The sequence below is a fragment of the Balaenoptera physalus genome (genome assembly GCF_965194825.1).
Source record: "Balaenoptera physalus genome assembly, chromosome: X".
Taxonomy (NCBI): Eukaryota; Metazoa; Chordata; class Mammalia; order Artiodactyla; family Balaenopteridae; genus Balaenoptera; species Balaenoptera physalus.
In genome coordinates, this window is record NC_138903.1 from 82,882,967 (window position 1) to 82,900,158 (window position 17,192).

General features: G+C 35.9%; 1 pseudogene across 1 annotated transcript; it reads right to left on the reverse strand.

Annotated features, from left to right (window-relative positions):
• Positions 1-1,262: 1,262 nt before the first annotated feature.
• On the reverse strand, positions 1,263-2,006 carry LOC309653094 (cofilin-1 pseudogene; annotated as a pseudogene). The gene has a single exon. The product of its transcript is annotated as a cofilin-1 pseudogene (transcript).
• Between the last annotated feature and the right edge of the window lie 15,186 nt (positions 2,007-17,192).

Below are 17,192 nucleotides of genomic sequence, written 5' to 3' on the forward strand. Positions count from 1 at the left end.
GTTTCCCAAAGAAGCTGTAGAGATGGCTAATAGGCCCATGAAAAGCTGTGCAACATAGCTAGTCATCAGAGAAATGCAAATGAAATCCACGAGATATCAGCTCACACTTGTCAGAACGGTTATCATCAAAAAGAACACAAATAACAAACATTGGCAAGGATGTGGAGAAAAGGAATGCTTGTACACTGTTGGTGGGAATGTAAACTGGTGAAGCCATTTTGAAAATCAGTATGGAGGTTCCTCAAAAAGTCAAAAATAGATCTACCATATGATCCTCTAATTCCACTCCTGGGTATATATCCAAAGAAAATGAAAACACTAATTTGAAAAGATATATGCACCCCAATGTTCATAGTAACATTATTTACAATAGCCAAGATGTGGAAGCAACCTAAGTGTCCATCAACAGATGAATGGATAAAGAACATGTGGTATATATATACAATGAAATATTACTCAGCCATAAAAATAATAAAATTTTGACATTTACAACAACATGGATGGACCTAGAGGGTATTATGCTTAGTGAAATATGTCAGACAGAGAAAGAGAAATACTCTATGTTATCACTTATATATGGAGTCTAAAAAATAAAACAAATGAATATAACAAAACAGAAACAGACTCACAGATACAGAGAACAAACTAGTGGCTACCAGTGGGAGAGGGAAGGAGGGAGGGGCAAGATGTACAAACTACTATGTATAAAATAAGTAAGCTACAAGTATATATTGTATATCACAGGGGATATAGTCAATATTTCATAATAACTTTATTTATTTATTTATTTTTATTGTTGTGTGTGTTTTTAATTGAAAGTCCCTTACTGGTCCCGCTTCCATGAGTGGTTGTGACCAGGGGAAAAAGGGGAGGGGAACCAGGTGGTGCAGGGAGGGGTCATCTCCACAACATTCCATTTATACACAGAACTAAACAGACAAGCAAAGAGTCACTATTGTGGTTAGACGTTGGCAGCATGGGAAAGGGGAGGAACGGGTGGGAAATTAGGGTGTTGTCAAAAAAAAAATACAGCCCTCCCCAAACAGGGGTTCCTGGGGAGAACTTGATCTGTTTCAACCCAAGAGGAATCAGAAGATCAAAAGCTGTTTGGGAAGGCCAGAACTGTCAGGGATGGAGGGAGAAGGAAGAAGATCCAGGGGGTGGGTGGGCTGTTTGGCAACTGGGGTGAAGGGACTGCCCTCCTCCTGCTGGGATCCCCCCAGCCCCTCAGGTCTGGTAGGAAGGGGGCAGCCTGCAACCACCGTAGGCAGGTCTGGGGCTGCCAGATGCCCCAGGCAGGGGGCTGGAGGGAGCTCACAAAGGCTTGCCCTCCAGGGAGATGATGGCGTTGCTCCCCAGCTTCTCTGTCAGGGTGCAGGGGTCCCTGACCTCCTTACAAGTTTGCTTGTAATTCATCTTGATCTCCGTCAGCTTCTTCTTAATGGCATCCTTGGAGCTGCCATAGATCATTTTGCTCTTAAGGGGTGCACACTCAGGGGTCCAGAAGATGAACACCAGGTCCTCCTTCTTGCTCTCCTTGGTCTCATAGATCGCCTTATAGAGGACGTAGTGGCAGCCTTTGTCTGGCAGCATCTTGACAAAGGTGGCGTAGGGGTCTTCTACAGTCTGGCCCACATCACCTACCAGGATCTCCTTGCCCTCCTCCAGGATGATGTTCTTCTTGCCCTCTCTCAGGCAGAAGAGCACCACCTACTTGTCCTTCTTCACCTCCTCTGGTGTTGACAACTTACACATCTTCATGTCATTGAACATTTTGATGACCCCTTCAGAGACAGCCACACTGGAGGCCATGTTTCCAGAAGCAAAAAGGAGAGAGCAAGGAGAGCCAGAAAAGACAAGAGCCGCTGCAGCTGCTGCCAGGATGCAACTAATCATAATAACTTTAAATGGACTATAATCTGTTAATTTAATTGCTATGTTTTACACCTGAAACTAATATTGTAAATCAACTATACTCAATTAAAAAATTATCAAATTTTGTTATGGGCCATGTTTTTGGTGTTGTATCTAAGAAGTCATCACTAAACCCTAGGTCACCTAGAGTTTCTCCTATGTTATCTTCCAGGAGGTTTATACCTTTGCATTTTACATTTAGTTTTCAGATTCATTTTGAGTTAATTTTTGTGAATGGTGTAAAGTCTGTCTAAATTAATTAATTAACCTACTTTCTGTCTTCCTTCCTTCCTTCCTTTCCATGTGGATGTCCAGTTGTTCCATCACAATTTATTGCAAAGACTATACTTTCTCCATTAAATTGTCTTTTCTTCTTTGTCAAAGATCAGCTGACTATATTTATGTGGTTCTATTTCTGGGCTCTCTATTCCATTCCATTGATCCATTTGTCTATTCTTTCACCAGTTTCAAACATTTTCATTATCGTAGCATTATGATAAGCCTTGAAGTCGATTAGTGTCAGTACTCCAACTTTGTTCTTCTTAAATATTGTGTTGGTTATTCTAGGTTTTTTGCTTTCCATATAAACTTTAGGATCAGTTTGTCAAAATACACAAAATGGCTGGCTGGGATTTGGATTGAGACTGAATTAAATCTATAAATCAAGGTGAGAAGAACAGAGATCTTGTTAACATGGACTCTTCCTATCTATGCATATGGAATATCTCTCATTCATTTAGAATCATCTGATTTCTTTCATCAGAGTTTTGTAGTTTTCCTCATTGTACATATTTTGTTAGATTTATAACTAAGGATTTCATTGGGGGGGGGGTCAAAGATAAATAGTACTATGCTTTTAATTTCTAATTCAAATTGCTAACTGTTGGTATATAAGAAAGCAATTGACTTTTTTTTTTTTTTTTAACATCTTTATTGAAGTATAATTGCCTTACAATGGTGTGTTAGCTTCTGCTTTATAACAAAGTGAATCAGTTATACATATACAATATGTTCCCATTTCTCTTCCCTCTTGCATCTCCCTCCCTCCCACCCTCCCCATCCCATCCCTCTAGGTGGTCACAAAGCACCGAGCTGATCTCCCTGTGCTATGCGGCTGCTTCCCACTAGTTATCTATTTTACATTTGGTAGTGTATATATGTCCATGACACTCTCTTACCCTGTCACATCTCACCCCACCCCCTCCCCATATCCTCAAGTCCATTCTCTAGTAGGTCTGTGTCTTTATTCCCGTCTTGCCACTAGGTTCTTCATGGCCTTTTTTTTTTTTTTTTCCCCTTAGATTCCGTATATATGTGTTAGCATACTGTATTTGTTTTTCTCTTTCTGACTTACTTCACTCTGTATGACAGACTCTAACTCCATCCACCTCATTACAAATACCTCCATTTCATTTCTTTTTATGGCTGAGTAATATTCCATTGTATATATGTGCCACATCTTCTTTATCCATTCATCTGTCGATGGACATTTAGATTGCTTCCATGTCCTGGCTATTGTAAATAGAGCTGCAATGAACATTTTGGTACATGACTCTTTTTGACCTATGGTTTTCTCAGGGTATATGCCCAGTAGTGGGATTGCTGGGTCGTATGGTAGTTCTATTTGTAGTTTTTTAAGGAACCTCCATACTGTTCTCCATAGTGGCTGTATCAATTTACAGTCCCACCAACAGTGCAAGAGTGTTCCCTTTACTCCACACCCTCTCCAGCATTTATTGTTTCTAGATTTTTTGATGATGGCCATTCTGACCGGTGTGAGATGATATCTCATTGTAGTTTTGATTTGCATTTCTCTAATGATTAATGATGTTGAGCATTCTTTCATGTGTCTGTAGGCCATCTGTATATCTTCTTTGGAGAAATGTCTATTTAGGTCTTCGGCCCATTTTTGGATTGGGTTGTTCGTTTTTTTGTTATTGAGCTGCATGAGCTGCTTGTAAATCTTGGAGATTAATCCTTTGTCAGTTGCTTCATTTGCAAATATTTTCTCCCATTCTGATGGTTGTCTTTTGGTCTTGTTTATGGTTTCCTTTGCTGTGCAAAAGCTTTTAAGTTTCATTAGGTCCCATTTGTTTATTTGTGTTCTTATTTCCATTTCTCTGGGAGCTGGGTCAAAAAGAATCTTGCTGTGATGTATGTCATAGAGTGTTCTGCCTATGTTTTCCTCTAAGAGTTTGATAGTGTCTGCCCTTACACTTAGGTCTTTAATCCATTTTGAGTTTATTTTTGTGCATGGTGTCAGGGAGTGTTCTATTTTCATACTTTTACATGTACCTGTCCAATTTTCCCAGCACCACTTATTGAAGAGGCTGTCTTTTCTCCACTGTATATGCTTGCCTCCTTTATCAAAAATAAGGTGCCCATATGTGTGTGGGTTTATCTCTGGGCTTTCTATCCTGTTCCATTGATCTATATTTCTGTTTTTGTGCCAGTACCAAACTGTCTTGATTACTGAAGCTTTGTAATATAGTCTGAAGTCAGGGAGCCTGATTCCCCCAGCTCCATTTTTCATTCTCAAGATTGCTTTGGCTATTCGCAATTGACTTTTATATATTAATCTTGTATCCTTCAAATTTGCTAGTCATTTATAAGTTCAGTGAAATTATTTTGGGTCAGTTCTTTGCAGTTTTCTACATAGAGATTCATGTCAATTAAAATGACTTTTTAATTGTGATAAAATATGTGTAACATAAAATTAATGAATTTAATGATTTTAAGTGTTTAATTCAGTAGTGTTAACTATATTCACATTGTTGTGCAATCACTCTCCAGAACTTTTCATCTTGCAAAACTGAAACTCTATACCCATTAAAATACAATTCCTCATTCCCCCCTGTCCCCAGACCCTGGCAACCACCTTTCTACTTTATGTTTCTGTGAATTTGACTACTCTAGGTATTTCATATACGTGGATATAAGTGAAATCATACAGTATTTGTCTTTCTGTGGCTGGCCTAGTTCACTTAGTATAATGTCCTCAAGGTTTGTCCATGATGTAACATGTATCAGAATTTCCTTCATTTTTAAGGCTGAATAATATTCTATTGTATGTATATATCACATTCTGTTTATCCATTCATCCAACAATGGACCCTTAGGTTGCTTCCACCTTTTCCTTATTATGAATAATACTGCTATCAACATAGGTGTACAAATATCTCTTCAAGACCTTTGTATATACACCAAGGATTTCAATAGGTATCAGAGACTAAAATTTCCACTGGTGTCCTTGTTTTTGTCTTTCCTGTTGTCCTGGGGTTTCCCTAGAGACTTCTTAAATATTGTCTGAGATGCACCATTTTTTTTAAGTTGTATTCTTCTGTTATTATATAGGATACCTATTGATGTGCTGATGAGGTGTGGGGGTGGTGAGGCGTTCTATATTCCTATGATTAGGTCTCAGTCTTCTAATGAGTCTTTGGCCCTAGCCTATGACTTTCCACGTATATCTCAGTTTTGTTTGCCCCTGCCCCCTTAGGAGTGACAGGAAGGCTAGAAGGCACTGGAGTTGGGTATTTCCCTTCCCCCAGATTGTTAAGGCCCTGGTAAAACTCAGGTAGGTTAGGCTCTGACTTAGGTTTCTATTGAGGGTGGGCCTTATTAAGAAGAACTGAACACTCTGGGCATATCTTAAAATGGCTGTATTTCCCCTCTCCCTGCTGGAGACACAAAGGGATTTTTCTCTGATGTTCAAAAAGTCATGAAAAGTATGGGGGCTCCCCTAAGACTGCACTCCCCTGCAGTTTTTAACTTTCAAAGTAGTCCATATTGAGCTTCCAGCAATTCATCAGTTACAGATTAGGTTTTCCTACCCTGGCACCAGTTCCCATGGAGTTTTCTGCTTCTGAGCTTCTACTCTGATAAATTGTGATTCTCTTTTTCCACTATTTCTTCAATTTTGGGGGCTGCATTTGCCCTGCGACCTCAGCTTTCTGATGGATCTAAGAAGAGTTGCTGATTTTCAGTGTGTTCAGCTTTTTTCTTGCTGTGTGAATGAGAGAACTGATATCCAAACCCCTTACATGCTGGACCAGAAACCAGAAGTCTAAGCCAATAATATTCTAAAACATAAATATTACCACATCAGCCATATGCTTAAAACCCATCAATAGCTCCTTATTACTTTTAGGATATAAACCTAATCATAGATATTTCCCAAAGGCCTTGGTTTTTCTTATTCCTGGACTTAAAGAGAAGACAGGTCAGTGAATATCTTCTTGTCTTCTTACCTAATGATGCTATTTCGATGGAATGTCATCCCCCTCTGCACATTCATAAGTATGAATGAATATTCAAGGAAGCAATATCCCTTTGTGCATATCGACTATATTGTTTTCCCACCTACAACCTAAATATAAAGCAATTAAATCTCACCAAAGAAGGATTTGACTTTTAAAAAGCAAAACTGGGGATATGGCAAAAATCAATATGTTGAGGTCAATCATTACTCAGTAAACCAATTTATTTTAAAGCTAAGAAATTAGACATAAAGAACATGAATGTTACTTGTGTTAAAATGCAATTAATTTCAATATTAGTATACTAATATACTATAACAACTTAGTCTCCTTAAGTTGTGACATAGTGACACAATACTGAAGAAGACGGAAGAAATCATTTTTTAAAACTTAAGTAAAATGAAAACTTCTTAATTATTTTCCTTACATATCAATTTACTTGAGCAAAGAATTGTCAGGTGAAGGAATTTAGGATTAGGTATAGAAATTAGAAGGCAATCCTTATTTAATGTCATATAACTTATTCATCCCTAATGATAGATTTAACGTTTGCATAAGTGAGATATGAATCATACGTCAAATGCCAAAATATGTAAAAGCCACATTTAGGAAAAAAATCTCTCCTCACATCCAAATGTCAAGTAAGTCTCTATTAATTAATTTCTAGCAATTACTGTGGATATCAGTCCATAACTTACCAGATCTATTACACTTGTTTTAAAGGAAAACTAAATAAATAAAGAGAAATCAATAAGGTCATATGACTTTTTTTTCTATGTTTTCTGATTTGTATTTACTTTGAATACAAAGGTCATTTATTTTCAAGGAAACTATTTTGAACTTATTTATTTAAAAATGTATTTGTCAGTAAGATGACTTGAATTACTAACTCCTAATTCCTGTTTTCTCAATACCTTTTTTTGTATAGTATGGCCCAGGACAAGCTACTCTGCCACAAAATTTCTAGATTCTGAGTAAAATGTAGTTTTTGTTGTTGGAATTAAGGGACACCTCCAATAAGTCACTGGGGCAAAGGAAAACTAAAATACTGAAATACAATAGTACGTAAATTAAGAAAAGAATAAGTATTTTTAATTTTCCCTATACACTAATAGGTTCCTGGATGTTAAATGGGAGGTAAAAAGCTCTTCTTGAGTCTACTGGGTCTTGACTGTCTTCAGCTCCACATGCCAAAGTGGCATATTTTAGGGTGGCACATTGTGCTACCCTTCTGCTACCTAATAGCAGAGCCTCACATTTTATGAAGCAAAAATTAATACAGTTGCAAGGAAATATTGCCAATTCCACCAACATAGTGAGTCAATACAGCTCTCTTTAGAGAATTGGAAAAAATATACTAGATTTGAAAAACAAAATAAGCTTGATTTATTGCACTTACATAAAACACTGCAACAAACAAACAGAAAACACACATTGAACATTAATGAAAACTGACCACCATAAAACAAGTTTTGTTTTAAAACTCTTATGTTTCACTGTAAGCACTTTTAAAGAGTTCTATAAATCTTGTAGAGATGACAAAAGGAACTATACATGGTAAAAATTCCTAGTATACTAGACAATACTCTGGTATTGTCTATAAGTCCTATTTTTCCAAGGTAGCTGAGATCCTCACTTAAGGTGAATATTAAAAGGTGAAACTTCTGCATCACTTTGAACTTTCATTTCAAACCCGCATTTTTTTCCTATGAGGTCTCTATCCTCTGTAATCCATTGGCTTTCCAGTGTGGCACCCTGACTCAACATTATTAGGATGAAATCAGATATTTCTCACCATCTTAATCACAGAAGATCAAAAACTAAAATGAATCTCCAAAATGTCAGTTATCCAGAGAGCCAGTCTATTTTTAGACAACTGATCTACAAATCACCAAACCACTTCAGGGTTAAGAGGTGGCATCTGGTATGTATTGGTAAATAGCATTAGGTTTAACTAACTTTTTATTCTCTTTAATTTTACATATTTTCAAAAATAATAAATCTCATTAAACTTTAACATTATGTTATGCTCTAATAAATTATATGCATTTGTTTTCCATGGTAATTATTAGAAACATATAGTTTTGCCATTCATAAACAGCTAAATTAGCACATTTACATTTTAAAATGTTTCTCTGGCATTTTTTTCCCTTTGAGCATCAGTGAAAAACTCACGCCTATGTCAAAGGTTACTCTGAATTTTGTAACCAGTGGTTTAAGGTCAGTATTGCCATTTAGATATACAATTCACTATATAACACTGAAGACAAAGAAATTGTCAGCTAAGATTTTTTTTTGGGGGGGGGGCGTCCTAGGTGATTATATTAGCTTCCTCCTGAGTGTAAGTGATTAAATGGCATAATATCCTAAGTATGGTTTATAGGGCTATTTATAGGAAAATTATAGTTTTGAGTAATATTATTTTAGCTATGTGTCTTATTTATAAGAGATTATTTGTAATACTGTTTTTATGGTGAGCTAAAAGAGAGCGTTATTTGAGTTTTTGTTGGTTTTAAGTACTACTTCCTGCTGTTTTTAGAAATCTATAAATAATATCTGAAAACTTTGACCCACTTTTCTGTCTCTAATTTTTTTTTATCACAACAGTTGCTATATTGATCAATTCTCTGATTCTCTTATTCCTTTATTATTTTTTGGTTTTCTTCTTGAAGGTAAAATGAAGCTGACTCATATTTTGATAATCACTTGAAATCTACATAATCCCCCTTTGTTAAATAACCCTTCGTTAAATAAAACTTTCAAGCTGCAGGCAAAACTACTGTTCAACTTTGATCATTTTTAAATAACTTTTCATAGTAGTTACAAAGATATGCTAATAAAGGAGGTGGGATGGGTAATGCACTAATATATCTAAAACAATTAAACCAGGTCAAGTGATAGAACATAGAAAGCCTGTCTATGTAGAATTTCCATTTTCCACATTAACAGAAATATTATTTATTACTAATCACTTAATGGAATTAAAAATACCTTTATAGATGTTGATCCTAGGTCACTGAGAAGACTGATAAATTCAGACATTCCACTAAACCTTGAATGTATGACTATTATTTTTGTCCAAATTTTTGCTTATTTTATCATTGTATGGCAAGTAAATAAATTTTGAATGAGCTGAATCATGCACAAAATCTCCATGCATGAAAAATTTTGTTTTCCTCTTCATAAAAGAAGTTAAAGTTTTAAATCATCTTTTTTTCTAAGAATATACTTTAATCAGAGAATAATCCTTTAAAACTACACTAAAGATCTTAAACTTTGGCCCTTGTATAGGTAATTTTTCAAAAGTTTGTGGTTTTTTTCATAATCAAATTGTATCACTGACATAATGGATCCAAACAATTATTCTGAAATTGACCATTAAAAGCATCCTTAAGAAAATCTTAATCATTAAATTGGATGGAGAGGGAAAAGACAACTAAGTATTTTTAATCACTGAACTGTTTATGCTCAGGATATTAAATTTCATAAGTGCTCTGAATTTAGGAAAATATACTAGTGTGTGAGTTGGTTCTATTTAATGAAAATTTGATTTGGTTGTATTTCAATTTTTTTAGTTGTTTTGTTCTATGTAAATATTGGTTCACTTGATGCTTTTTGAAAGAGTAAAATATTTTGTCAAGAAAACAGCTGAACTTAGCAAATTAGAATAGTTCTAGTATTGTGTTCATCTTGATTTTCTAAATTCTTTTTAGAGCTGGAAAGGAAGATCTAGTCACCTCAATTTTAGTTGGGCAAAAAAAAGATGGATAGAGTAGAAAAAATTGTTATGAACATGGGAGAAATGAACCAAATAGTTTAAGATACAGAATCAGCTATACGTAAAATTTTAATCAAAGCAGTTTGTCTTTGGTATACCTAGCCTTCCCTTTCTATATAGAGTTTGCCTCTTTTAACCTGTAGAAATAAAAGGAGAAAAGTTAATAAATCATTTCGTTAATTATTATCAGATTCACTGACATATTCAAAGAAATATAAAATGAAAATTTTCAAAGGAATAAATCTCTAATGGTGGAATTTAAGTCATAATGGCATTTGGATGGGGACATTCATTTAGGGCTGAGAGGCTCCTAGACTACTCTTCACATCATCTTGCATGTGTGACTGTGCTTGACTATACTCCTTGCTGTATGTAGAAAGGGGTATCCTTTTGAATGAATGTATTCTGTGGCTTCTTTTTTCTCAACACCACTTTGTGTCATACTGAAGGGGAACAAAGATCAAGTTGTGAAAGGTTTTTCCTCAAACTATTCAAATGGTGATATTATTCTGAAATCTCAAGAGACAAAAGGTGGCAGGACAGAAAATCAACATTGACAAATGCTCAGTCCAGTTCTCTACCTGACCTGTTACATGGGTATATCAGAACTGACATTGTTGGTCTCCTTAAGGCATTCACGACTCAAAGAAGTTACGACCTGCAGGAAAGGCCAGCTGGGTGCATTCATACATGGAAACCAGCAACTATGGCTTTAGTTTCATAAGCAGTAGTATTGCCAGCTGGCTCCAAGGTTTTGCCTAGACAGATTTCCCTTATCAAGTCTAGGCTCTCCTAAGTGGAAAATATTCAGGTCCAAGTGGGCTCATCTTCCTGCAAATCATGGAAGAATATTTTCTTAGCTTTACTTTGGTTGTGATTCAGATAGTAAAGTCGTTTATGCACTCTCTTAGGTACTAAGATCAGTGTGTAATAAAATGCAACACGGTGGAGCAAATAAGGAAATGACCGGCATTGAACTGAGGCACAGTACTCACTCAAAACTTCGGTTTCCTCAAATAATAGTGCCTGCCCCACTGGGACCTTGTACGATTAAATGGTATGGCATTTGTAAAATGTTGATCATAGTACCTGACACATTGTAGCTACTCAATAAATAACCAGTTTCAGCTCAAACAACTCAGGTGTTATTGCTTTTATATACTGAGGTTTGTGGAAGATTTGATTTGATGAACAAGCTTTACAACTTAAACAAACTTTAAAAAAATCACTGGTCTCATTGATCTCAAAAAACCTTTCCAGCTCTAAGGTTTTAAAATGATTACACCCTAGTTCCCTCTACAGGGTATTTTACTTGATGTTTCTCAACAGATAGCACAGGACTTGTGAACTTAACCAAGATGGAGGGAGAGTAGTTGACTGCTAACGGTGTCTCCATTTAAAGGACTAAGTGGTCCTTTAACACTGGTAATACGTGAGAGTATTGTAGGACGTACGTAGGCAAACATTTTTGTAATAAACATATATTTTTAAAACTTTAAATATACTAGAAAGAATATAAATAGACAAAATACATGGCTTTAAAATTGAGTCAATTTTTAATGGATAAATAATACTAAATATAGAGAAGGAAATGGAAAATATGAATGAAGATAACCCTTACATAACCAATGACTGGGAAATATTGTTTTTGTCTATACTAATGTTATGTTAGAACTTCTTAAAAAATAAAAAGAATGAAATTTATATCCTATTGAGAATACAAATTTGTCCATATATACACAAATAAAACCGTCTGCTTCTCAAATGTATCTTTGTCTAAAAAGAGATTCATGACTGCACAACCAGATTATTCCATTCTCACTACACCATTAATTAATTCCATTTGTGGCAAATCCATTCTATATTACCAGCTCCAATCTTCTGTAAATTAAACATATGATCTCAACTTCTCAAAAAAACATAATTTACAACTGTACTACTGTTTTTCTACTTAAATCACATGTAATATTTTCTAATTAAACTCACTGGGTAAAATATTAATTAATAAAATTATAAACTGAAACTTCTTCAAAATGTGTAGCTTCTTGGGTATAAATCCATATTAAGAAAAGTGGAAAGAAGAGCAAAATAAACAAATAGGAAAATAAAAACATTTATTTTGAGAGCAAGAGAAATACAGTTACTTGCTTTGTTTTTTTCTTGTGCCAAGCAAGCTGCATGGTTAATTATAAAAAAAAAACTACACAAAACTTTTGGACCACTTTATTTTGGCCCTAAAAACTTAATATCATCCAGATTAATCATCTTCAGAATATGAGAATGATAGTAGAATAGCAAAATTCATCCCAAGAAATTAAAGGTATAGATGTTAATCTCAAATCTTTTTATATTTCACTTTATTTGAAATCCGGAAGGAATTATTGATCTAGAGAGTAAAATAATAAATATAAAAAAGTTGTTTATACAGTCACTATTTTTAATGCGTAACTCCTGCATTATAAACAACTGTAAATTGAAATTCTAAAATTAAGTCTGAGAAACTACCACCTACATTCATTTCAAACACTAGTATATAATAAATGGCAGCGACTCTATGACGAAAATGTAAAAGTCCACTACTAATGAAATAATCTATTTGTTTAGCTTTCTAATGGAAAATATTTAACAAAAAAGGTGAAATTAAATATGAATACCTGGAAGACTTAATACACAGTATTAGTGAATTAAATCAAGATGGAAAGAGAGAGGATTCAAGATAGTGGAGTAGGTGGACGTGCAGTTCATCTCTCCATGGATGCATCAGGAATACATCTATAGATGCAACAATTCTCACAGAACACCAGCTGAAAACTAGCAAAAGATTGGACACCAGAAAGGACTATAAAGATCCCTGCATAACTGGGTAGGATGGGAAAAAAAGAAGGGAGAAGGAGGAGGAGAAGAAGAGGGATGGGACTTGCACCCCAGGGCGGGGGAGCTGAAGCAGAGGAGAGAGTCCCAAATTCGGGGAAACCCCTCTCCTACAGGGAAATCGATTGGGACAGAAGGGAAGCATTTGAGGCCGTTGGAAGAGGGTGAAACAGCTGATCTGTGGCAGATGGGACAGAGTGAGAAATACACAGATGGTCTGTACCACAGCCCTACGTGCCCTGGACTGGGACGTGTGTTCACAGATGTGCAAGGGGGCTGGGAGCTAGTGCATGGGTATTGGAGAACAGGTCCAGAGTGGGGGCTGCTGTTGGCTGTGGGGAGATAGGCTGGGGGGATGGGAGGGAGGAAATCGGCAGCAGGGAGTGCCTGTGGAGGAAGACTGGACTGCGATGGAAGGAGGGTGCTGCTGCTGAGTCACATGCAGGGGGAGGAGCCACTATTGTAACCTCTCTCTTGCCTACCAACGACAATAAAAGAAGGCCCCTCAGGGCTGGCCCTCGCGTGCCTGCTGTAGGGTGCCAGAAAAACCCCAGCCAGGGCTGGCCCTCACGTGCCTTATGCCGGGCGCCAGAAAAGGCCCTCACTAGGGCCATATTTCTTGTGCCCGTGGCCACCAGTTTCCCTGCACATTTGGTACCACCAGTGTTCCCATGATCCAAGCAGTCATACCACCTCTGCACCCTGTTAACAATGGATAGAAAAATATATGTTTTGATAACAGTACCCGAAATAGAGGTGGAGTGGCTATACAAATATCAAGATGTGGTAGATATATACAATAGAATATTACTCAGCCATAAAGAAAGAACAAAATAACGCCATTTGCACTGACATGGATGGACCTACAGATTGTCATACTGAGTGAAGTAAGTCAGACAAAGACAAATATCATATGATATCACTTATATGTGGAATCTTAAAAAATGGTACAAATGAACTTATTTGCAAAACAGAAATAGAGTCACAGATGTAGAAAACAAACTTATGGTTATCAAGGGGGAAAGAGGGAGTGGGATGAATTGGGAGATTGGGGTTGACATATACACACTACTATATACAGAATAGATAACTAATAAGGACCTACTGTATAGCACAGGGAACTCTACTCAATACTCTGTAATGACCTATAAGGGAAAAGAATCTAAAAAAGAGTGGATATATGTATATGTATAACTGATTCACTTTGCTGTACAGCAGAAATTAACACAACATTGTAAGTCAACTATACTCCAATAAAAATTAATTTAAAATAGAATTTAAGACAAAATTTGTTATTAGAAACAAAAGGGACGTTTTATAATCAAAAAAAGGCCAAGAAAATATAACAATTCTAAACATGTGTGCACCTAACTATAGAGCCCCAAAATACATGAAGTAAAAACTAACATAAATGAAGTTTAACAATAATTGTTGGACACATAAATAATGTACTTTCAATAATGGATAGAAAAAATAATCAGAAGGTCAACAAGGAAATATAAGATTTGAACACTATAAATCAACCAACCTAGCCCTAACAGACATCTATAGAACTCTCTACCCACAAACAGCAGAATACACAGTATTCTTAATTGTTCATGGAGCAGTTTACCATGTAACATATGGATAGACCATATGTCAGGTCGTAAAAAACGTCACAATAAATTTTAAAAGATTGGAATCACATGAAGTATGTTCTTCAACCAGAACAGAATGCAATTAGAAATCAATAACAGAAGGAAATTTTGGAAATTCTTAAATATGTGGAAATGTAACAACACATTCCTAAATAACAAATAGGTAAAAGAAATTACATGTAAAATTAGAAAAAAAAGAACTTAGAGAAGTATAAATATGAAATCATAACATACTAAAACAAATGGGAATCAGAGAGAACTATGCTTCCAGGGAAATGTATAGCTGTATATGTCTACATTAAAAAAGAATAAACGGGGGGGTGATGTTAAAATGGTAGAAACCCTAGACCCCACTTTCCCTCATAGGCACACTGAAACAACAATGATACATGAACAAATTCCTTTTGTGAGAAGTCCAGAATCTAGTTGAGAAGTTTCTACACCCTGGGCAAGTATGAAACTAGTCACATCAAAGCCAGTAGGAAAATATACTCTTACCATAATCCCTATCCTTGGCACAGTACCATATGATTGAAAGGAAACACCTAGCTCCCAGCTTCTCCTTGGGGAGAGAAAGAGTTGGACTGCATGTCCAATGTTCCAAATTACTGGGGGCTACCAAAGGCACTGGTTCTGTTTCACCTGTCTCAGAGTGCTGAAACCAAGCATACTCTAGATACCTAAGCACCACTAAGAACAAATACAGCAGTTTGAACTAGTATGAAGGCACTTGTAGTAGCCCCTCACTACAGGGGCTACTGGAAATACATTCTAAACAAACAGACAAGATAATTCTCCAGACCCCAACCCTAATGAAATGGAGATACATGATTTACCTCACATAGAATTCAAAATAACCATCATAAAGATGCTCAACAAAATCAGGAGAACATGCAGGAACAAAGTAAGAATTTCAATAAAGTGACAGAAAATATTTCAAAAGTAATAAACAGAAATCTTGGAGCTAAAGAATACAATAACTGAACTGACAAATTCACTAGAGGGGCTCAACAGTAAACAAGATCAAGCAAAAGAAAGGATCAGTGAACTCAAAGATAGGTCACTGGAAATTATCCAATAATAGAAACAAAAAGAAAACAAAGAGTGAAGAAAGCTTAAGAGACTTATGAGACCTCACTAAGAAAACCAAAATATGTGATGTGGGAGTCATAGAAGGAGAAGAAAACTACAAAACATTATTGAAATAAATTAGAGAAAACCTAAGTTAATATAAAGATAATCTGTGTTCCTGGTTTGGAAGACTTAATATTAAGCTGGCAATGTTCCCCAAATTGATCTACAGAGTCAATGTAATCTCTATCTAAATTCCAATTGCTGTTTTTCAAAAATTAACAAATTGATTCTTAAGTTCATATGGAAATGCAAGTGATCCACTATAACAAAAAAAAAATCTTGAAAAAGGACAGCAAAAGTGGAGGACTCATATTTCCCAATTTTAAAACTTACAACAAAGCTAGAGCAATCAAGACAGTGTGGCACTGGCATAAGGATAGGCATACAGATCAATGAAATATAATTGCGAGTTCAGAAACAAGTTCATTTATCTGGGTTAACTGATTTTCAAAAAGGGTGCCAAGACCATTCAATGGGGAAAGATTTAGTCTTTCCAACAAATACTATTGGAATAATTGGATATTCACATGGAAAAGTATGACTTTGCTCTCTTCACACTATACATAAAAATCTACTCAAAATGGATCATAGGCATAAATGTAAGAGGTAAAACTATAAAACTTGTGGGGAAATAAAGCAGTAGATCTTCTTTACCATGTATTAGGCAATGCTTTCTAAGATATGACACCTAGAGCATAAGCAACAAAACAAAAAGATTGATAAATTAGACTTAATCAAAATTAAAAACTTTTATGCATCCAAATACACTATCAAAAAATTGAGGGGCTTCCCTGGTGGTGCAAGGGTTGAGAATCTGCCTGCCAATGCAGGGGACACGGGTTCGAGCCCTGGTCTGGGAAGATCCCACATGCCGTGGAGCAACTAGGCCCGTGAGCCACAATTACTGAGCCTGCGCGTCTGGAGCCTGTGCTCCGCAACAAGAGAGGCCGCGATAGTGAGAGGCCTGCGCACCGCGATGAAGAGTGGCCCCCACTTGCCACAACTAGAGAAAGCCCTCGCACAGAAACGAAGACCCAACACAGCCATAAATAAAAAAATAAATAAAATTTAAAAAAAAATTGAAAAGATGACCCATAGAATGGGAGAAAATATGTGAAAATTATATATCTGATAAGGGTCTACCATCCAGAATGAATAAAGAACTCTTACAACTCAACAATAAAAAGACAATTAAATTATAAAAGGGGGCAAAGGATTTAATAGACATTTCTCCAAAGAATTTATACAAATGTACAATAAACACAGGAAAAGATTCTCATCACTAGTCAGTCATCAGGGATATGTAAATCAAAACCAGAATGAGATATCACTTCATGCCCAGTAGGATGGCTATAATTTTAAAAACTGAAAATAACAAGTTTTGGCAAGGATGTGAATAAATTGGAATCCTCATACATTTCTGGTGTCATTGTGAAATGTTGCAGCCACTATGTAATAATGTTCAGCAGTTCCTCTAAAAGTTAAACACAAACATATCATGTGACCCAGCTCCCTGGTAGATATATATATATATATATATATATATATATATATATATATATACCCAAGAGAAATAAAAATGTGTTCACACATTATCTT